Source organism: Pseudorca crassidens, chromosome 17, assembly GCF_039906515.1.
Source record: "Pseudorca crassidens isolate mPseCra1 chromosome 17, mPseCra1.hap1, whole genome shotgun sequence".
NCBI classification, from domain to species: Eukaryota; Metazoa; Chordata; class Mammalia; order Artiodactyla; family Delphinidae; genus Pseudorca; species Pseudorca crassidens.
In genome coordinates, this window is record NC_090312.1 from 19,372,086 (window position 1) to 19,394,539 (window position 22,454).

A 22,454-nucleotide genomic window follows, 5' to 3' on the forward strand; every position below is an offset into this window, starting at 1 on the left:
TTCTGTAACATTTGAGCTATTGGTTGCTTATGGTCTAATTAAACTCTTCAAACTGAAAGGATGGAAGCAGAATTGTTTGAAATAACAAAGACAGTAATAGAGCAAAAGAGTCCTTCTCTCTAACTCCTAAGGGACTAACCAAACGCAAGCACTCTTTGTTAAATGCTAATGATTTTTCAAATGTTTTAAACTTTAAAATACCTATGATTTTCTCTGTTATAGATATATGTCTGTGGTGGCAGAAAATAAAAGTAAATGAATTCAAGTTACCTATTTGCAAATTAAAAATGAATATAATTGATTGCAGGACTCAAAAATTGGATATTAATTCTTCTCGAGAAACAAGAGTGAGTACTATTCTAGGTGACATTTATCCCCAAATGGAAGAGTATGGTAAAAAATTATTATTACAGTGCTATTGTATGCCACATTAAGTTTATCTAGTATTTTCATACTATTACCTCTTCGAGAACTTTGATAGACCCAGATAAAACCCCTTCTGTAGCTTTGGATTATATCTAGTGGAGCTATCTTTTAGTTTCCAAAGCTTGGGAGGAGACTCTGACCCTTGCATGTTTTTTAAAGCAATCAATATTTCTTATTTAATCCAAGTATTTTTAAAATTTCTATCATGTTACTTCTTCCCAATCCTGGCTGCTGTTCTTTGAGAGATGCTACACTGGCACATTCTTTGAAACAACATATGTAATCTAGTGAAGCACATGTCAGCCAGACTTAAGGCTGGAGCCAGTCTTGGGAAATATTTTTCAAACAATCCTGCTTCCATCCTTATAGTTTGAAGAGTTTAATTAGAAAACTGAACTGAGTGAGTACTGGGTCCTATAAGAGTGAGTCCTACTATTCTCAGATTCTGTGAATAAAACAGGAGGATTTTAGTAGCAGTAGGAGGATTCGTGCAGCCTTCAGGTAGCAGCTATAGATGCTAAAACATCTGATGACCTACTTCAGTGAGCTTCCACATGTTAGGATCTGGTCTCTGCCATCCTTGGGGGCACCTGGGGCCCGGCCTTGCTAGCAATACCACACAGGGCTCTGAGGCTCAGCCTGACCATCTCTGGGTGAGGAAATGTGAAGGCCACTGTAGATCTCAGTCAAGGCTAAGATAGTGATTTCTTTCTTTTCTATGTAAAATCATAGTTATCCTGCTTTCTTGGCTTCTTATAACTCCCCCAAGGCCATTCATTGCTCTTGAGAGAGGATTCCTTTTTCAAGGACCCTTGCTCCTTCATGATCCAGTCCAGACCATATGGCTGTTCATCTTTCATCCAGGGAATACTGGAAATAGAAGATGACTTCCTGTCAGGAATGCTTTGTTTCACAAAGGGCTTTTCGGCTTCCTTTCCAGTGCAATAGTTGGAAAATGGTCATCAGCTCTTGAAATAAACATGGTCGTCCCAGTGTTTAACTAACATGGAGTCACAGGCTTTGATGCAGATGCTGGAGTCATCGGCGCATCTGGTGTGCCTCTGATGCCGCAACTGTTTACTGAATGCTTTCCATAAAGAATTCTTTGGTGTGATCCTTCTGAAGGGCAGCTCAGTGAAGAAGGAGTTGACTGGGACAACTTCAGAGGCATCCCATCAGGCCTCAGCTCTACCTAAGCAGCACTGAAAATTGCCAAAACAGTGTCCCCCTGGGAGGGTCACATTACTCACAAAGGAAGGTCTAAGGGATGACATGGACCTGTAGACCACTGCAGCTTCACTTGGGAGTGCAACCCTTTGCTGCTGCTTGCTTTTCCAAAGTTCCTGTAACACTGAGACAATATTGAAGTCTTCAGAGATGAGAGCCAGATCTCTCTGAGGCAAGAGCTGAGCAATGTAATGTCTGAGGGATTCCAAGGTTATGTCCACCTTCAGTCTGCAACGTAAGCCTTCTGCAGAGTGCTCCCAGGCTTGAATTCTTGCAGTCCTGGACTGAGTCTGTGCAGCTCATGGACGCATTGGATTACCAAAGAATCCCTTTAACATCTGCCAATCAGACATCTTCCAGAGTCTAAAGACTCCTCAGGGCACCCTCCTCCCGGGCTAACTGATCTTTGTTGTTTCTGCATATTATTGTTTTTATATCATGTCGACTTTGTATAGCTGCTTTTTTGGATCTATGTTAATAACCAAAATTGACTAAGAGTTTTCTTTTCTTAAAAGGTTTGGTGTCAAGATTATTCTAGCTTCATAAAAAAAAGTTAGAAAGGTTTCCATTTTTTCATTGTGCCGTAATAGTTTTGTTTTGTTTTGTTTGGGTTTTTTTTTGGGTTTTTTTGTTTTTTTTGTGGTACGCGGGCCTCTCACTGCTGTGGCCTCTCCCGTTGCGGAGCACAGGCTCCGGATGCGAAGGCTCAGCGGCCATGGCTCACGGGCCCAGGCGCTCCACAGCATGTGGGATCTTCCCGGACCGGGGCACGAACCCGTGTCCCCTGCATCGGCAGGCGGACTCTCAACCACTGCGCCACCAGGGAAGCCCCGTAATAGTTTAAGTAGCATGAGAAAGATCTACTCTATGAAAGCCTATGAATAATTTGAGTGAGAAAATCATATGGGCCTATTCCCTTTCTGAAGCTAATTCCTACACAGCTTTAAAAATATATTTTGTCTTATTCATAAACCTATTTAGCTTTTTTACTTCTTGGTTCTAGTTTGGATATTTTCCCTTAAAGTTATTCTTTTAATTTTGATTTTCAGATTGAATAGCACAGAGTTGTGTGATCTCTCAAATTACAACCTATCTTTTCTTGTTATAGCTCCATTATCAGTATTAAAGTGATGTTTCTGACTTTCTCTTTTCTCTCCAAAATAGATAAGCTATATATATATTTGTCCAGATTGTAATTTTTTGAGAATAGGTTTTTTTTATTTGCCAATATTATTTTTTGATTTCTAATTTATTTAGTTCTGTATTTATCTTTGCTTTTCTGCTTTTATAATATTTATTTTATTTATTTATTTATTTTGGCTGCGCCGGGTCTTTGTTGTGGCACGCGGGATCCTTTAGTTGTGACACGCAGGCTCACAGCTGCAGCATGTGGACTCTCAGTTGCGTCATGCATGTGGGATCTAGTTCCCTAACAAGGGATGGAACTCGGGCCCCCTGTATTGGGAGTGTAGTCTTACCCACTGGACTACCAGGGAACTCCTGCTCTTATGTTTTTAATTTTTGTTGTTCTTTTTGTTTATTTAATCCTTAATTAATGTAATAGTCTTTATTTGAGGCCATAATTTTTCTCTGAATATGCTTCGGCAGCAACATACAAACTTTAATTTCCTTTTTAACCCAAGAGTTATTTCAGTGAATGTAGCAAAGCAGAATTCTATGAATCTTCAAAACAATATGATTCAATATGATTCACGCACTTAAACTTATTCTGGTTTTATTCCAGAGTGATACAGTATATCCAGAGGAATAAATTAATTATATTCCTTCAAGCAATCATTCATAAAAAAATTTTTTTGGCAACCACTTTTTATAATATCCAGTGACAGTCTAGCGTGCAATTCTTTTGTATTGCCAATTAAAGGAAGAGCCACATGCTTTGATAATCATAGAAATAATCAAGTTAAGATCCTATAAAAAAAATTAAAGAATGTATTCATTTGTATTTAGGGATCCAAAAAGCATCTCCCCCAACCAGCCTACTATACTTCCAAAATGCTAATTACTAAAGAATATTTTCTTAAATTAAGACTTTCACATACTAGAAGCCCCTTAAAATTCAATGGAATAGGTAACACATTGAGTGACTATTTTATATGTAATATATACGGCATTTTAGTCTGGATGAATTTATTATTAATTTATTACAGATTAATAAACCAACTATGTGTCAGAGCACAGAAGAAATGGGACAAATGGAGAGTGAATTTAGATAAAATACAGGGGGAAAGGCCCTGAGGCATCTAGAGAACTCTAACCCCACCCAGCCAAGTAGAACAAGATCAGGTGGGTTATCCAAAGGACTGTGAAATCACTCTTTTGCTCTTTTGTGTACAGAGGCTTGAATACAGGGGATTTGCAAAGAGAGGGGAGTAGGCGTCAGCCCTATCATGATCAAGACCGTGATACCCAAAGAAAACCACAGAAGTAGAATCACTCTCTCAACTCAAACGAAATATTCTTTCTAAGATTTTGTTCCCCAAACATAACCACAGGTTTCATCCAGAACAGGGCAAAGGGAGGGAGAGGTAAGGAAACAATTTGTCTTTTTGGCATGCCCTTTAAGATCAGAGACTTTTATCAGATATCACACGATACTATGTTAACATAGTAGAGCAAGTCCTTTTACAAGCCACAGTCCAATAGTCTTTCTCTTTCTCATCAAAACACTGCAGTTCCTGTGTCCAGGTGTTTTGAAGCAATACTTAACACACCACATTAGAAGTTAATCTGCATTTCACACAATTTAAATAAGTAAATACACCGATGAATTAGTGCTACCCTAATCTTGGCAACTTTTTTTGAAAACTGTGTATTATTTATATGGAAAAAAAACTGTAGCCCTAGATTATCTTTAAATTCTTCCTTTTTTTGTGTGTTTATTTTAAATTAGGATGAGTAATACCATATTGGGAGAACTGGAATTTTCATTTTCCCAAGGTTTTCTGCCAAGTCTCTTTTTTGGACAGTAAAATAGAGGCAAGAAAAAATCCCAATTCCTATTAAAGTGCCATGAGATACTTTAACACTTACCAAAATATCAAAGCCTAATTTGTTGAAACTTTGCCTAAAACCTTGCACAAAACAAATAACTCTGCCTTAATTTTTTTTTTTTTTTTTTTGGTTTAAAAACATCATGTTAGAAGTGGCTATCTAGCTCTAAGTTCAGAAGGTATAAACCCAATTTGAGGAAAGTTGATAATCTTTAGTACAAGTTTTCTCAGAACACTGTCACGAGATTATGTAATCAGTAACTTAAAACTATCCCCATTAGGACTAATTGACCCTTCCTCTACTTCATATGTTTGTTTTATTTAATTGCATTTATACAATTAAATTTAACAAGGAGCAAAGCCCCTTGTGCAAGCCAGTTTTATCAAAATCCCTTAAAATATTTATCCTAAAGTTTTTGTAAACTACTCATATAAACACACACACATACACACACAGACTTACACACATATATACCCAAACCTTGGATAATGTTCTACTCAGTCAGTGCTGACATACAAAAAACCATAAACTTAAACAAAATTGTTGCCAGCCAACTGGCACACCAGGCCCTGAGAGAGACTGTGATTTGTAATATCAGAATCTTCATTCCAACAATCACTAATGAGAGCCCTACTATGTAACCAAAGCTCTCTACTCTAAGGGAGATACAAAATTTCATACTATATGATCCCTGCCTTCAGTCAACTCACTTACAGTTGACTGCAAGCAAATATATTGCCAAGCTAAATGCAATAAGTATGAAATAGAACAAAGAGTTAGCACGAGCTGGAGGTATGAATAGAAAACTGGGAGCTAGGAAGACAGATCTGCCAATAATTTGCTAGGGGTCCTTGACTGACTAGTTTAACCACTCCATGACTTGATTTCTTTATCAGCAAAATGTGCCAGTGAACATCTGCCTTATAGGATGATTGTGATAATGTAAATAATGTACTTAGAAACTCAGGAAGCTCTCAAAAAGTTCTAACTAGTAACATGTTAGGAACAGGTTGAGAGGACACAAAGGAAAAGGGAATGATAATCATCAATGAATTTACTACTTGGGTAGATACTAAAGGAGGAAAAGACTCAAGAAGTCTTTATCAGGACTTCTCTGGTGGTCCAGTGGGTAAGATTCCGCACTCGCAATGCAGGGGGCCCAGGTTCAATCCCTGGTCGGGGAACTAGATCCCACGTGCATGCTGCAACTAAGAAGTCCACATGCCACAGCTAAGAAGTCCGCATGCCACAACTAAGAGTCCACATGCTGCAACTAAGTCCACATGCCACAATTGAGTCCGCATGCCACAACTAAGAGTCCACATGCTGCAACTAAGTCCACATGCCACAACTGAGTCCGCATGCTACAACTAAGAGTCCGCATGCCACAACGAAGAGTCCGCAGGCCACAAGTAAGAGTCCGCATGCTACAACTAAAAGATCCTGCATGCCGCAACGAAACATGCCGCGACGAAGATCCCACGCGCCATAACTAAGACCCAGTGCAGCCAAAATAAATATTAAAAAAAAAAAGAACTCTTTATCTCCTCCATCTAATGAAGGTTGTGGGACTAACTTGTTATAAAGGTTTAGGCAAAAACAGAAGATCCAAATAATGACAGAGGCACAATTATTTGCACAGGTGAACTACTTTAAACTTTTCTAATTACATTCCTATCCATTTTTTATCATTTTCCAGATGACAGCTCTATACAGGTTCAAAATAATCAACCATCTGAAGATCTGGAAGATTTGACTTAAGAGCAATTCATTGACTAAAAAGAAGACTTAGCAGTTTTAGTTGACAAGCCCATGTAAAGAAGATTTGAAAGAAATGGGAATGATTAAGCATGATTTAAGCCTAGGAAAAATAAGAATCGGAGGCACATAATGGATGTCTTCAAATATCTGAAGGGCTTTAACATAGAAGATAAAACAAGATTATTCTGTGCAGTTTCTGCAAATAGTACTCGAATCAATGGACCGAGCCACAGAGATGCGCATTTGGATATAAAAATTCTCTAACAACTAGAATGCCTTCTTCACTTTTATTAGAAGTTCTGAGGCAGAAGCTGGCTAAGTTTTACCCATGAGAGGTGTTATAGAAGAGATTCCTGGGTTTGTGGGCAGGGGAACTGGACAAAATGACCTTTAAGTCTGAACTCTTTCTGGACTCTACATTATTAATATTTTTTTTTCTTTCTTTTTTTTTTTTGTGGTACGTGGGCCTCTTACTGTTGTGGCCTCGCCCGTTGTGGAGCACAGGCTCCGGATGCGCAGGCTCAGCGGCCATGGCTCACGGGACCAGCCGCTCCGCGGCGTGTGGGATCTTCCCGGACCGGGGCACGAACCCGTGTCCCCTGCATCGGCAGGTGAACTCTCAAACACTGCGCCACCAGGGAAGCCCAACATTATTAATATTTTGATATCACTTTTATAGGAGAATTTACAGTAAATTGATGATCTAGGTCATACGTATTTACAGATAAGAATGCAAAGACTAAAAACAGGGCTAACATCTTTGCCCAGTGTGTTGACATGTTTAGTATTCCTTATTTCATCTCTGTAGTGAAAATACCACCCTCCTTACACCCAGAATAACCAAAAGGGTTTTCAGGATTAGTTAATGAGGTCTACTTAAAAACAAGCCCTAGAGGAAGTCAGTGGTTATCACTCTTCTCTGTTAGCATCAGGACACAGGAGAAAACAACTCTAATTTAGAAATAAAGACCTAGTTGTGTTACTATAAGCTTGGTGACTAGCCTTTTTTTTCCCCCTGCGCGAACTCCCCACTGTGCATGGCATTTTGATTAGAAATCAAGTGGAAAGCCACAATTTTATTAGCATAAAGTGTCAAAGGGTAGAAGAGTTCAGGAATGCCAGAGACTGGAAATTGAGAAGGGGTGCGTCAGAAAAGAGTGAGCCACAAGTAGGGGGAATCAACTCTGCATAAAAACGCCCCTCGGGACTTCCCTGGTGGTCCAGTGCCTAAGACTCCGTGCTCCCAATGCAGGGAGCCCGGGGTTCAATCTCTGGTTGGGAAACTAGATCCCACATGCATACCGCAACTAAGAGACCACATGCTGCAACTAAGAAGCCTGCAAAGAAGCCCACATGCCGCAACTAGGAAGCCTGCAGGCCACAACTAAAAGAGCCCGCATGCCGCAACTAAAAGATCCCACACCTGGCAATGAAAATCCCATGTGCTACAACTAAGACCTGGCGCAGCCTAAATAAATAAGTAAATAAATAAATATTTAAAAAAAGAAAAAAATATCCCTCAAGTCCTGGACAATTCAGAATAAAGGGTCAATTAATCAAGAAAAGTTAACAATCATAAATGAGTACGTGCTTAATAATAGAGTTTCAAAATACACAAAGCAAAAACTGATAGAACCAAAGAAAGAAAGAATAAGCAAAGTTAGAGATGTTAACAATCCCCTCAGGAACTGATTGAACACCTAGACAAAATAACAGTAAGGATATAGAAGATGTGAACCACTCTATCAACTAGTAATTGATATTTATTGAACACTACATCCAAAAACTGCAGAATATTCTTTTTTTAAAAAATTTCTTATAAAATCGTCCATATTCTGCATCCTAAAATGAGACAATAAATTCCAAAAGACTCAAAGTTTGCAGAGTATGTTTTCTGACAACACAGAATTAAATTAGATATCAATCATAATAAAATATCTTTACAAATTCAAAATATTTGGAAATTAAACATGATGCTTCTATTTAATCCATGAGTAAAAGGAGAAATCACAATGCAAATTTTTAAAATAGTTGGAAGGGAAAAAATATAAAAAGATAACACACGAAAATTTGTGGGATGCAGCTAAAAGATTAGAGAGAAATATTGACATAAAAAAAGAAGGAATTTAAAAATCAATGATCTAATTTTCCACTTAAAGAAGCCAAAAAAAGAAGAGCAAATTAAAATCCTAATTAAATTGGAAAAGGGATTAATAAAGATAAGCATAGAACCCAAAAATACATAAAATAAATATTAGTAAAAATTAACAAGGCCAAAATTTGCTTCTTTAAAATATTAATAAAATTGAAAAATCTTTAGAAAGAGTGATCAACCTCCAACAGACTGCATTGGCCTCTTATCCCATTGTAACTCTCCAGCTAACTTCATGGCCCCTGTAACTTTACTTTCTGAGTCTTGGGTAACATAATACATCTAGATGGGCAGTTTAACCCATAATCAAAAAAGTTCAAAGTGCATGATAGTCAATAAATAAATACTGATTGATGTAATGATCAATGATTGAATGACCAGGGCTGATGTGTACAGTTCACAGTTGACGCACTGTACAATTTGCAGTTGGCCTAGGGCAAGTAATGCTTGAAATTAGCAGACACTCTCTCCAACTTGTATGCAAAACTGTTTTCCAGAGAAAAGGATACTGTCTTCTTCTCCCAATAGCATGGGTCTGCCCAGAGGTACCTTTTTCTAGTTCACAGAAAGACCCCATGTAGGATCATAGCAGCCCAGTGAATGGCTCAAATGCAAGGGATATGTCTGCAGATCACCCTCAGAAATGTAGCTGTTTAGTCTTAAACTAGGTTGCTGTAAGTCCTACATGACAGAAGGCAGAGCCACTCCAAAAGTATGGCAAACTGGAGACTCTCCTTGACTCAGGCATGTTCCATTACCCGGCATTTTTTTTTTTTAAGGACTAACATAGCTTCTTGGTCAAAGAAATGAGAGTTGCTTTTAACTAAACTCTATCTACAAGCAGCATAAAGGGCAGCTGCACATCTCAGCATAGACATCTCATCCTTTCGGAAGGCTTCGCTGATCTTCCAAGTATGGGCCAGATGCTCCTTCTGTGTTTCCTACAGTAGTAATCTTTATTTTCCATTCTAAACCTACAGTAGAACATCATTTTTTGATATCGATTCAGTGTGCTCCCCTTTGCAAAAGCAGACAGAAAGCCATGGAGGAGGAAATCTTTATCCAGTAAAAGATCCCCTGAGTACCTCTAGTTATAGACACCACCTATGAAACTCAGAAGAACTCAGCCGAGCCTGGCCTCCCTCTGGATCAATTTTCATAAACAACCCAGGTTATCTCTGGTACGAAAAAGACTAAACACTGTTCCCTAAAATTAAAAGTTAGGGACCCTTGCCGGTGAGCTCTAACAAAGGCCCACTGGCAGAAAAGTTCTTCGAGAGCATTGATTTTTAAAAATTACCCTGAAGTATAAATTAAAAATTAAATTAAATTTAAAAAAATTACCTTGAAGAAATGTGGAGTCTAGACTCTAAGCCCCAACTTAAACAGACACTCAGAATTTCCTGAGAATTTCCTGTGCCTTTCTAGTCACAACCCCTCAAAAAGTGGAGCCAGAGAAAGAGAGAAGAGGAAACGTGGGAAGAAGAAGAAAAAAAAGGTAGAAAGAAGGACAAAGAAGCAGGAGACAAGAGAAACCAGTTTTGTCTTCCCGACTCTGTACTAAATCATTTTAGGCCTTAAAACATAGGGTGGCTATGTTATCCCTGTTTTCTAGAAGAGAAAACTGAAGCCCAGAGAGGTTAAGGAACTTGGGCAGGGGCACAGAACAAGCAAGTATAGATTTCACCCACACCTCTCTGCCTTCCAGCCTCTGTTTCAGCTCCCAGACTTGTATGGCCTCAGTTGATGTCATCCATTTACAGTCACACACCCTTGAAGTGAAGGGTCACTTCACCCTTCCCCACCAAAGAAGCTGATGGAGCAATGGGGTCTGGGTTCAAATCTCATACAGACTTTTCTTAATCATGTATCTGGTACTTGCTGGCTTTGCAACCCCAGGCGAGGTAGTTTATATCCCCGAAGCTCAGTGATCTTACATCTAAAAGGAGGAGAATATTTACTTCCACAAGTAACTGGGGGGCTTAAACGTGTTTCTGAAAAAGAAAAGGGCAGGTACCCAACAGGGACTCGAAACACATGCCAGCACTTCCTCGACTACACACACCCATCTCCCAACTAGAACAGGATAAGGCTTGGTCTTCACAAGGCTTGTTCTATATAGAAGAGTAACTGGGGCCCTGCCACTTTTTATTTAGTTAGTTACCAAAGAGGAGGAGAAACAAGAGGAGACTGTTTTCTTGCCATCCAGCACTATCAGGGGGCAAATCTGTCACAGAGGAAGTTTGTTTTTGTCCCTTTCCCTTAAACTTTCCTCTTCTCCTCTCCCCCACCCTACCCATCCCGCTGTTCCCCTTGGTCATTTATCATCTGTTCTCTACAAATTGTCATAATCCCAGGTAATTTGTTAGCTCAGTAGTGTTCAAACACCACCACCTCAGCCTGCAGCAATTCAGGAAGGTCCTGGTCCTTTAAAGGAAACTTGGGTTACACTCGACTGGCCTGGAAAACAGCAGTCGTTTGGCTGAGTTTGGATTAAAATGACAGCAAATGTGGCTCTAGAGTCACATAATTGCAAAGACTCTCGGCTTAAGACAAGCAAAAGATCTTTGTGTTTTACTAGCTGACACTAGGAAGTATTTAAGGGTCAAAGGGAGTGTACCCCAATGAGCCCTTTTTTGCTGGGCTGGGGCTTGTTCCGGTGCCCCTCAAATCATACGAATTTGCTCAGCCCTTTCTTTAAGGCCAGTCCTGGCTGATTCCAAAAGCCAAGACTTTCACTGAAGGCCCAGAGTTCTCTGAAATCCACAGCTGGACCATTAGCAGCAGGAAAAATGCCAAAGGACTCCTCCCATCAATCCCAAAGCCTGGGACCTGCCCAAAACTGCTCCAGGAATCCTGATGGGTTCCAAGGAATCCTTCCCAGGGAATTACTGAGAGCCCTCACCAGTGTGGTTCTTGTCCTTTCAAAGGGACCCCCAGGAGGTCAGGGATGTAGTGGAGGTTCAGGTCTGTCCTGGCTCAGGGCTCCCCAGGCAGAAGGAGGCGATGCCCAATGCTTAGTGAGAGTATACTGTACATAATGGATAAACCTTGAAAACATTTTACTAGGTGAAAGAAGCCAGTCACAAAGGACCACACATAGATTGTATGCTTCCATTTACATGAAATGTCAGCAGAAAGTAGATGAGTGGTTGCCAAGGGTGTTGGGGGGGCGAGGTTGGGAAGAAATGGGGAGTTTCCGCTAATAGGTACAGAATATTTTTTTTGGGAGTGATAAAAATCTTCTAAAATTGATTGTGGTGATGATTGCACAACTCCATGAATATACTAAAAAACCACCGAATTGCACACGTGTGCAATTGTATCTCAATAAAGCTGTTTCTTAAAAAAAATCCTATCCTGAAGTCTATCTTACAGTAACCACACCCTTGGGACCAGGTTCAAAGGAAATCCATCCAAGTTGCTCTTTTGAAACAACTCAAAATCCAAATGCTATCCATGCATTAATTCATTCACTCATTTTACATTTACCAGTGAGTTCTCTGTGGGCAGAACTGGACCACCTTGTCAGAAACACACCACCAGCTCTCCCCACTGCATCCAGCTTAAGCCGGTTTGCTGGATGCGAGCAGGGCCTCTTTATCACACGCTGCAACCAGGAAGGGCCCCCCTTGACTCTCTGTAGCTGAGGAGCCCCAGAGCCTTTAAGAGGGGAGTTTCAGGAAAAGTCTTTCTCATTTCTGCTCCCCACAGAGCCACCAATGTCTTATCCGCATATTTCTTTGTTTCTGCCCCCCTTCCACCCCCTTCTACTGCTGCAGGCAGCTGACTCTCTGAAATTTCCAGAAGGGAAATGAGGCTCTCAGTTGTAGCTCCAAAAGTGGTTTTCAGGGGGGAGGGGGGAGAGGCAGATATAGGCCGCTGTGAGAGCTGCACGTAAGCTCCATTTGCACAGTTGCCCTAAGGACGTGCCGAAAGCCTAAGCACAATGCGCGACCCCGGGTCAATCCAGAGCTTTGACCCCGGGTCAATCCAGAGCTTCGCGTGCCACAGGGCAGAGCCTCCCGCAGAGGACCCAAGAACCCAGCTCCTGAATCAGAGTGCCCGTGTCCTGGACTTGTAGGCAGCGTTCAGACCCTTGCTTAGGACTAAGGCCACTCCAGTGGCACAACGCCGGCTCCTCTTGGCCGGGCCCTAACCCTGTCTTGACTGTGCGCTGTGCGCGCTAAAGCCAAGCTCGGCCAGATGCACCTCCGCCTAGGCGCTGCGTACTAGAGCGCTTGAAGCCGCCAGCAGTTCAGAGGGATAAAAGGGGCGGGTGGGGGGAGGGGGTGGGAAAAGCCAGGGCAGAGAAGACCCTCCAGCACCACAGCGTGGTGGTGCATCTGAAAGCTGCAACTTCCTGGGTCCAGACACCAAAGTAAAACGCGCGAAGCATCCGGGTTTCCTGGCGTGGACGAGCTATCACTACGTGGAAGAGCTATCACTACTGCCAACATCCTGCATCGAGGCACTCCGTTTGCTTGCTCCTCTTTTCGCGAGCACCTGGTCCCCAGCGCGGGTCACCCACGGGGATCTAGGTGAGTTGCGTACCCCATGATCTCCATCGACTGTTTTCCCAAGCGACCCTTAATACAATCTAAATAAAAACAGCGTGCTTTCTGTTTATATACAGCTCTCCAAAACAATCCCTAAGCCCCTTTCTCAACGGAATGGTCGCCTTTACGAAGCCCCTTCTACTTGGAAATTCTGGAGTCTCCACTCTCTCGAAGTGGAGACAGCCGCTCTTTCCCGCCGAGCACTCACAGCGCCCAAGTACAAGGGAGAAAGCTCCTGAGAGCAACCCAGGGCATCTTCACTGTCTGCATTTGCATCACGCAGTGCCACCAATCTCCCTGCCCAGTGACCCCCTGCGAAGAGGCACCCGGTGCACCTTCCCATCGCACCTCAAACGTCCCCGGGCCATCCGAGGCGCGCGTGAAGAGAAGGTCCATGGAATTGCACGGCGTCTGCAGGTGGCTAGTCCTTCCCACTTTCCCTTCCTCAAGAATAGACTTTGCAAAGCCGACCCGAAAGAAGAGCAGAGAAAGATTGGAACTGACCTGTTCAGGAGAAGATTCCAGCCCAGGTAGGGGGCCTCTCCGTGCCTAGGGAAGATCCAAGTTCCGCCGCGAATTGGTTCTTGGCGGCGCACGGGTCTCGCGCGCTTCCCGCCGCGTGCCCCTTTCAATTAGCCTCTCTCCCTCTCCTCTACCCGCTTCTGCCCCCACTCCCGGCCGCTCAGAGCTGCCTCCTCCTCTCCAGGGCTTCCCTCCTGCTAGGCGCCCGGGATCAGATAAGAGGAAAGGAAGGCCTGCTGGCAGCCAATTATAGAGCGGAAGGTGGCTGCGGGGGGAGGTGGGAGGCAGGCCTAAGCCCCTAACGCACCCCCGCTTCCCTCCTCCTCTTCTCCTCCAGCCAGGCCCCACAAGAGATGCTCTGAGGAGCCCGCCCAGCGCCGCAGGCGCGCCAGCCCAGACCTGGCGGCCGCCCCAGGTGCGGGCCGCAGCCGGCTGAACAGTGCCGGGAAAGAGCGGCTTTTGCCCCTCCACTCGCACCGAGGCTAGCGTGCGGCTGGCTGCTTTGCGAGGTCTGGAGCCCTCGAGGACGCAGGTGCTGTGTGCCCGCTTCCCCATTCCCAAAGACCAGCCTGGTCAGGGACCCCGCGCTCGGGCGGCCGGTACCCGCTATAAAGGGGTAGCCTGTCTTGGGACTTCCCTGGCGGTCCAGTGGTTAAGACTCCGCGCTTCCACTGCAGGGGGCGCGGGTTCGAGCCCTGGTCGGGGAACTAAGATACCACCAAAAAAAGACAAAAAAACAAGGGGTACCCTTCCTCCCTTCCTTCTTCTGAACGAGGGCTATAAAATGCCAAAGCAGATATGCTCAAACTTTAATGTGCAGGAGAATCACCTGCGAATGTTGAAATAGACATTTTTGGTGTTTAAAAGGACGAATGTCGGCTGTGTCCGGTGGTAGGACTTCTTAAACTGCATATGCTCTCTCGCAGAGATCCTGTTTCAACAGGTCTGGGCTGAGGCCAGGGACTCTGCATTTATCAAACACCCTGGTGGTTCTGATACATGCAGGTCACCCTCCGAGAGGCTCTGCTTGTGTGAAGCTCGTGTGAAGCCCACGAGGCGCGCCAGAGCCCCGCGCCAGGTCTCCAGGGACTCGGCCCTGCGCGGTCATCCCCTGGGCCCCCTTGGAAAGTCATCATCGTTACTCATTTTTTAACCTCACGAACAGCCTCCCACCCCCTCCCGCGGCGTCTTTACAATCCAGCTTGTTGTGTGCGCACAAATGTTGGGAGCTGGGAGGTATAAAAACTAAGTGTTTATCAAGAAGCCACTTTTGGGCTTCCCTGGTGGCGCAGTGGTTGAGAGTCCGCCTACCGATGCAGGGGACACGGGTTCGTGCCCCGGTCCGGGAAGATCCCACATGCCGCGTAGTGGCTGGGTCCGTGAGCCATGGCCGCTGGGCCTAAGCGTCCGGAGCCTGTGCTCCGCAACGGGAGAGGCCACAGCAGTGAGAGGCCCGCGTACCGAAAAAAAAAAAAAAAAAAAAAAAGCCACTTTTGTGAGAAAATACCCTCTCGCCTTGGAAAACTGCAGAGGGTATTTCACCACCGTTAAAGGCTGGTGATGGCGAAGAGAGAAAGGGCAGGCGGTGCTCTTAAAAGGCCCCCGAACCTGCTACCACCCTGCTCAGCCCAGAATACAGAAAGAGGGTCTGTGACCCATCCACCCCCTTTCAAGGGGGTCCTTCGGATATTCTAACCTTCCCAAGCCACGTCCTCTGCTTTCCCCGAATTTGCTGGTATTCGCATCCCCTTGTCCACGCTCTGAACTTCCCCGCTTGTCCTGCAATTGGAGTGCAAAAGGCCCTCTGCAGCTCCCACCGCCGCCCTGCGTCTGTCGGTCGCTTTCCGAACGCGCCTCAGGTCTGCCACGGGACAGGGCCCGAGCTAGGCGCCGTTTTGCTTCTGCGCTTTACTGAACGTGATTCTCCCGGGTCAGGCAACCAGCGCGACTTTTTAGCAGACAGGGTCTAAATCCGAGGGTTCCATTCGCTGAGCTGCGAGCATGCGAGCGCCACCTGGTGTCTGCGACTGGGAGTTCGAGATAGGGAGGGAACTGGAAAGCTATCCATCCATCCTAGATTGATACGGAGGGACCAGAATTCCTGAAATTCAGTACTTATAGCTGGAGAAAACTACCACTTTAGTTGGATCTCCTTTCCTCTGCCCACCCCCAAACGAGTGCCTACTACCTTCATACTCTGTCCCCCCTTTTTCACTAATAAAATCTACTCTTGTGTTCTTCATTTTTAACAAGATATAGATGGCTAGTGTAAGCTTAGCTTTACGTGTAATTCCCTTGGGGGAGGTAGTGGCGTGTTAGCATAAAGTTTGAGGCAAAGGGTGAGAAAAAGTGCTTGTGATGGAATTACAGATAATTGGAAATGAGGAATTCCCTGATGATTTTAAAATGTGAGATATACGTGCAAAAATCCATACACAGCAAATAGCAGAATATTTATTCCATAGAAATCTTATACGATAATGTATATTGATTTTGTTATGATATAAAATGTTATTTTAAAAAGTTCTAAGTCATCCTTCTTTCATCTTTTAAACTTTTGACTTCTTGCATTTATTTCACTTTCAACATAGGTAGATAAATTTCAGTTAATGTTGAATCAGAATGGCTGGTTTTAATTAGTTTGTCACTTAGTTGCAGTTGTGTGTGAATTTCCAGGCCTTTCAAGGGAGTGTTTATTCAACATTTATCTTAAGGTCAGCCCTCGGAGTTTAGAAGAATACTGAGAACTGAAACAAGCCCAGAAGACCCCTCTAATGGTCTCCTCTCTCAATCGAAAAAATAAAAAAAACCAAAAAACCTCCGAAAGGATTTTTAAATAGAGGGGGTCTTTTCAAAGATATCCAAAAATTCCAGCTTCCCACAGTAATTTATTCCAGGACTCAACAACTCCTCCTAGGATTTCATCCTGAGTTTGTGTCATGAATGTGATTTTCTTTCTCTCGAAGGACTCTATACACACCCTGTTGCCACTCTCCTCCTTGTCCCCTAAAACCCTGCATGAAGATTTTGAACTCAAACTTGAATTGAAGGGACTCTGCCCCTTGCTTGTCTCACTCTGGTGAAGTTATTTTGCCTCTCCGAGCCTAACTCCTTGTGTATAAGAAGGGAGTAATTAATTATATCTCAGGGGATAGTCATGCAGATTAAATGACAAATGTGTTTATGGACCTAATCCATACTAAATAATAAATGGCAACTATATCACCCAAATTAGGACTTTATCTCCCTTCTGCCCAAGGCATACGGCTCTCCTCTCTTCAGTAGCCCCTTACGGATAACTCTTGCAATCTGTCTCAACAGAGGTGCTTTGACATTTTGGATAGGTCGGCATGACTGTCCCAGACATTGTAGAACATTTATTATTCCTGATTCCATCACCAAATTCCAGTAGCACCCTCCCCATCTCCTAGCCATTGTGAAAACCAAAAATACCACCACACATTTCCTTATACACTCAGCAGCAAACCATTAACTCTCTGCAGTTCTACTCCAAACCCTCTGTAACAGCCAGCTATGATTTTTCCTCAGCCTATCCATTCCCCCTTCTTTTGGTTACAGAAGGTTTATACTGATAATATGAGCAATAACCTATAAGCAATAACCACGGCCCAGGCTCCTGGCTCCACGTGCCCACCCCCTCTTCCATGCTGACCCCCGGGACTCCTAGTATTGGCCCTCATCTTGCAACAGCACAGCTGGTAACGAAAGGCTAACTCCCAACAAATCAGAAACTTCAGGATCCTGCCCCCTAGTCAAGGGCTGATGTACCTTCTCGCTGATTGATGTCCCTGCCGTACTAGCTGTCAAATACTTGGTTATTCTCGCCTTAGAGTAACAAAGACCTGACTTATTTTAGGAAAGTGCCTCTACTCCATTGATGCAGCTGTGGCTGGGCTGTCAGTTCCGAGTTCCTGTTCTCCTCTAGCCGAGTGTGGGCAGGAGCTCGCAACTAGGCCAACCACACACTCTCTCCCTCACATGTGACTATAACGCAGTGGGACACAAGAGGAGGAACAAAGTGCTAAATTTTTATCTCGATTCATCCTAGCAGTGAGGCCTGCAGTAACAATAAATAGCTCCTTAAATCTAGACATCCTGCAGAAACACACCAATACAGCTGTACCGGCTGTTAAAATATTGAAATACCTCCCTGCCAGCTGGTAAACAGCTGCCTCTCCACCACCCTGGATGTCCTCCCCAGCATCCCCTTCCTGGGATCACTACACCAGCTTTCCCTCTGATACAGCAGCTCAAGAGGTAACCCCTGTGCTATGGTCTGAATGTTTGTGTCTCCCTAAAAGTCACATGTTGAAATCCTGACTCTCAAAGGTGATAGTTTTAGGAGGCGGGGCCTTGGGAGTTGCTTGCAACTCTTGAGGGTGGAACGCTTATCATGAATGGGATTAGCATTCTTGCCTAGAGAGATGCCTCGCCCTTTCTCACTACAATGGCAAGTCCAGGACCTGGAAGCGAGCCTGCCCTGCTGGCAACCTGAGCTTGGACTTGCAGCCTCCAGAACTGTGAGAAATATATTTCTGTCCTTTATAAGCTACCCAGACTGTGGAATTTTGTCACAGCATGGATCGAGACACCGTGTATGAGCTGAGTGCCGCTAGGTCTCTGTGTGGCTACTGGTATCCGTTCCGATTTGCCTGCGCCATCTTGTTGTTTTATCGTTTGAATATCAGCCCTGCCCAGAGCTCCAGCCCTGCTCTGGCTCCTGGCCTTCCTGAAGCTTTTGTCTCAGTTCTGTGAGCTACCCTATTTTTGCCAAATCTGATTTCTTTTTCTGCTAACTGAAGAACTCCAAGTCCATCTTCATTTTACCAAACCTGAAGCTGCGATAAAAGACATGAGAGAGTTTGTCAAACTTACCTGGGGGATTAATGGCAAAGTCAACACTAGAATTCAAATGTTTTAACTCCTAGGCCAGAGCTTTCCCCACTAGAGTGCACTGACCCCTTTCCAAACAATACTAGAGATACAGCTTATGCTTGTATAGGATTTTCACTTTACAAAGAGCATTCAAGTACATCATCCCATTTTAAATATATCAGCTCTGCAAGGTAAGACTCATTCCAGAGGTTGAAATCATATTGTCTTAAAATGTCCTTCCTGGTGCTGGAATCCCCTCTTTGTCTCACAATCACCTTTCATGTTCTTGAACCAGTGATTAAGACATTCCTCATCTTCTCGGCTCCATGGCGTAGATCAAAGTCAGGACTTTAAAAGCAGCCAAGGGCTTCCCTAGTGGCGCAGTGGTTGAGAGTCCGCCTGCCGATGCAGGGGACACAGGTTCGTGCCCCGGTCCGAGAAGATTCCCACATGCTGCGGAGTGGCTAGGCCCGTGAGCCATGGCCGCTGAGCCTGCGCGTCTGGAGCGTGTGCTCCGCAACGGGAGAGGCCACAACAGTGAGAGGCCCGCGTACCGCAAAAACAAAACAAAACAAAACAAAAAAGACAGCCAAGTTTCGCATGTGTGACTGCAACCTGTCAGTGTATGCATGTTGCATAATAGGTCCTGTTCATAACATAATAGGGCTGGAGCAGGCCTAAGAGATTTTATACATATATACATATATACATATATATATATATAGTAACCCCTTCACTTTACAAATGAAGAAACTGAGATCCCATGCATTAAATCCCCAGAAAGAATCAGTGGCAGATATTATGAGATTCAACAGCATCTGACAATAAGTCAAGACTCTTTCCAATAACAATAATACCACAGAAGAAGAAGAATCTTTACTGAGAGTCGTTTGGATACCAAACTTTTGTGAAAGCCCACATGGACACTTAATTTTTTTTATACCATTTTACTAAAATAATTTATATATGTAATTTTAAAATTTAAATAATATTAAAAACTTGTTAAAAAATATTACTTCTGCTCACCAGAAGTAATCATCTTTGACTCTTTTAGCAGTTTTTCTTTGACATTTTCAAATCTCCATATTTCTCAATATAATGTATGTACTGCTATGTGTTTAATAATCAATTTTAAACATCATTTCTATATTTCCTGTTATGGTAGAAGAGGATGTAGCTCTTTCAGGCTGCCATCCCTTTTCTCCTCTTTTATCTTCCCCATATGATGTTTACCTCCATATTCAGTGTTTCCATTCCTATGCTTTGCAAATATTCACATAAAAGCATCATAATGTATTATGATCATTTTTCCTTCTACTTTTAGGTTTTCTCTAAAGTTAATAATTGTCTTGCTTTTTCCTTTGCTTTATTTGATTTTTGCTTATTGCTCCTCTTTCCAACTACTTCCAATAACGTCTCCGTGCAATGTCCAAAAGTCACTGATATCAGGTAAAAATATTTTTAAACATCTCTCTTCTCCAGGCAGGTTTTCCTTTAGACCTGCTGCTCAGTTGTCATCCTGGCCTTTGTTTTCTACCAAACTTGGAATTCCTTCTGTCTTTCTCCAAGATTGGCTTCCCTATTTCCTGGATATCATACCTTCCTCTTTCTTAGTATATTCCCTTGTTTGGGTTGATACTTTCTCCAGGAGTTTTCTCTGGTTAAAAGATGGTTCCACAGCAGCAGGCACGGTGCTGACAGCTCCAAACAGCTTGTCTCCTGAGTCTTGCTGCTTCCATCTGGGTGGCTGCCCTTTACAGCTGAATTATGAATTATCTACACCACAGTCATTATTCTGGGGGTTCTCTCCTCTGCTGGATACCTTGTTTTCAATTTTGCACATCTTCCTAGATTGAATTTTACTCCCTCTTTTTTGTTGTTTTAATTTTTTCTTTCAGTTTTACTGAGATATAATTGACATACAGCACTGTATAAGTTTAAGGCATACAGCATAATGATTTGACTTACATATGTCATGAAGTGATTACCACAATAAGTTTGGTGAACATCCATCATCTCATATAGATAATGAGATGATGATAAATATTCCCTCATTCTGAGGAAGGACATCCTCTAGTGGTATCCTAAGACAAGGGCATGGGGGGCGGGAAATCGATACATTTTTGAGACCTTGTATGTCTTTATGCTCAAATTTCATTACTAGTTTGGCTGTGCATAGAATTCTAGCTTAGAAATTATTTTCCTTCAAAAATTTAAAGGTATTCCTCCCTAATTTCTTACCTCCAGTATTGTTTTTGTGATGAAGAAGCCATTCTTGATTTTTGGTGAAGTCCATCGCAGGCAGAATTGCCTTTCCCTCCTTTGAGCTCTTACAGTAATTATTGTCTACTTTTGCAAAAAAAATCACAGGTTACTTTGAGAAGGCTCTTTTATTGCTCTCAACTCTGGTTAATATTTTTTATTTTTCTTTAATTTTTTTTGCGGTACGCGGTTCTCTCACTGTTGTGGCCTCTCCCGTTGCGGAGCACAGGCTCCGGATGCACAGGCTCAGCGGCCATGGCTCACGGGGCCAGCCGCTCCGCGGCATGTGGGACCTTCCCGGACCAGGGCACGAACCCGTGTCCCCCGCATCGGCAGGCGGACTCTCAACCACTGCGCCACCAGGGAAGCCCCTGGCTAATATTTGATACCTTTCTTTCCTACCTGCCCAGGGTAGAATGCAAGCTTCCTGGGAGGCAATATAATAGTGGTTAAGAGCATGGATTCTGGCACAGAGTTCTGGCACGATTACTAACCTTGGACAAGTCAATGAACCTCTTTTTTCCTGTTTCCTAATTTGTAAAATGGGAATGGTAAGGGTACCTACCTCATGGGCATGTTGTGACTATTAAATGAATTAATTCATCCAATCTAATTAGCCCATTAAGCCCTTAGAAGAGTATCAGGCACCCAGTAGGTTCTCACCATTAGCTGATGTTAACTGTGCCAGATACTACTTTGTACCCTCCACTCTTTGTATTCCATCCTTTGTATAACAAAGTCCTAATATATATGTGTGCATTTAAAATTTACTCATATAAAATGATATAGATAAAATATACCAGAAATTAACTATATAAGTATTTAAACAAAAGTGAGTCCTAAATGTTCAGAAAATAATGAGGAAAAGATAGGATTTTTTGGCTAATTTGTAATATATTTATTTTTTTCTTGTCTCCATCAAAAGTGCACCTCAATGAGCAGTGTTGGTGCACGATTCTGGTAGAAATTTAATAGCTTTAACATTTGCACGTCTAGAAGTACTCGGGTTAATACAGCTCTCCAAAGTCTATAATCTTATGCTGTATTGCCCTTCTGAATTATTTTTTCTGAGTATCAGATTTGCCATTATTTGAAGGTGAAGGATCAACACCCTTATGAAGCCCATCAATGGGATTAATCAGCAGCCTAGAGCCTTGATTGTAGTAGGGATGTGACAAAGGCTTGTCAATTTAAATTTATTTCAACAAGAATCAGAAGGGGGTGGGACTTCCCTGGTGGCACAGTGGTTAAGACTCCATGCTCCCAAGGCGGGGGGTCTGAGTTCGATCCCTGGTCAGGGAACTAGATCCCACATGCATGCCGCAACTAAGGAGTCTACCTGCCGCAACTTAGACCCCAGGCAACCAAATTAAAAAAAAAAAAAAGAATCAGAAGTAGGGGGGGTCCCAACTGTCTGAGGAAGCCTTTCTGCTTTGGCTCTTCTTTGTAAAAATCGATTATAAGGCTTCTTCAGAGAAGTAGATGTGCCAATACCAACCCCCCGCATATGGCCTTGCTCATAATAGGGGCTGGATAAATGTTTGCTACATTGAATTGAATACAATTCATCAGTTATGCCTCCTCAATTCTTCCCATGTGGCTATCATCAGTTTTAAGTCATCCACCTAAATCCATAT

At 43.1% G+C, this 22,454-nt stretch overlaps 1 protein-coding gene, 1 long non-coding RNA gene, 1 other non-coding gene and 1 pseudogene across 6 annotated transcripts in view; 2 read left to right on the forward strand and 2 right to left on the reverse strand.

Annotated features, from left to right (window-relative positions):
• Positions 1 to 15,606, reverse strand: part of COL14A1 (collagen type XIV alpha 1 chain) — a 245,298-nt gene extending 229,692 nt beyond the window's left edge. For 3 of the 4 annotated variants that reach the window (XM_067711391.1, XM_067711389.1, XM_067711392.1), the window contains exon 1: positions 13,642 to 13,999. The gene's annotated coding sequence lies outside the window, so the exon portion shown is untranslated. Of the gene's footprint in view, positions 1 to 13,641; positions 14,000 to 15,355 lie in introns of those variants that run through there. The other variant, XM_067711390.1, reaches the window with a different exon arrangement.
• LOC137210716 (protein limb expression 1 homolog pseudogene) lies at positions 1,002 to 3,063 on the reverse strand (annotated as a pseudogene).
• Positions 5,777 to 5,849, forward strand: TRNAA-CGC (transfer RNA alanine (anticodon CGC)). The gene has a single exon. It is a non-coding gene; the product is annotated as a tRNA-Ala (tRNA).
• LOC137209929 (uncharacterized) lies at positions 12,880 to 16,184 on the forward strand. The gene is made up of 2 exons (XR_010936186.1): positions 12,880 to 13,119; positions 13,215 to 16,184. It is a non-coding gene; the product is annotated as an uncharacterized lncRNA (long non-coding RNA).
• The last annotated feature ends 6,270 nt before the right edge of the window (positions 16,185 to 22,454 follow it).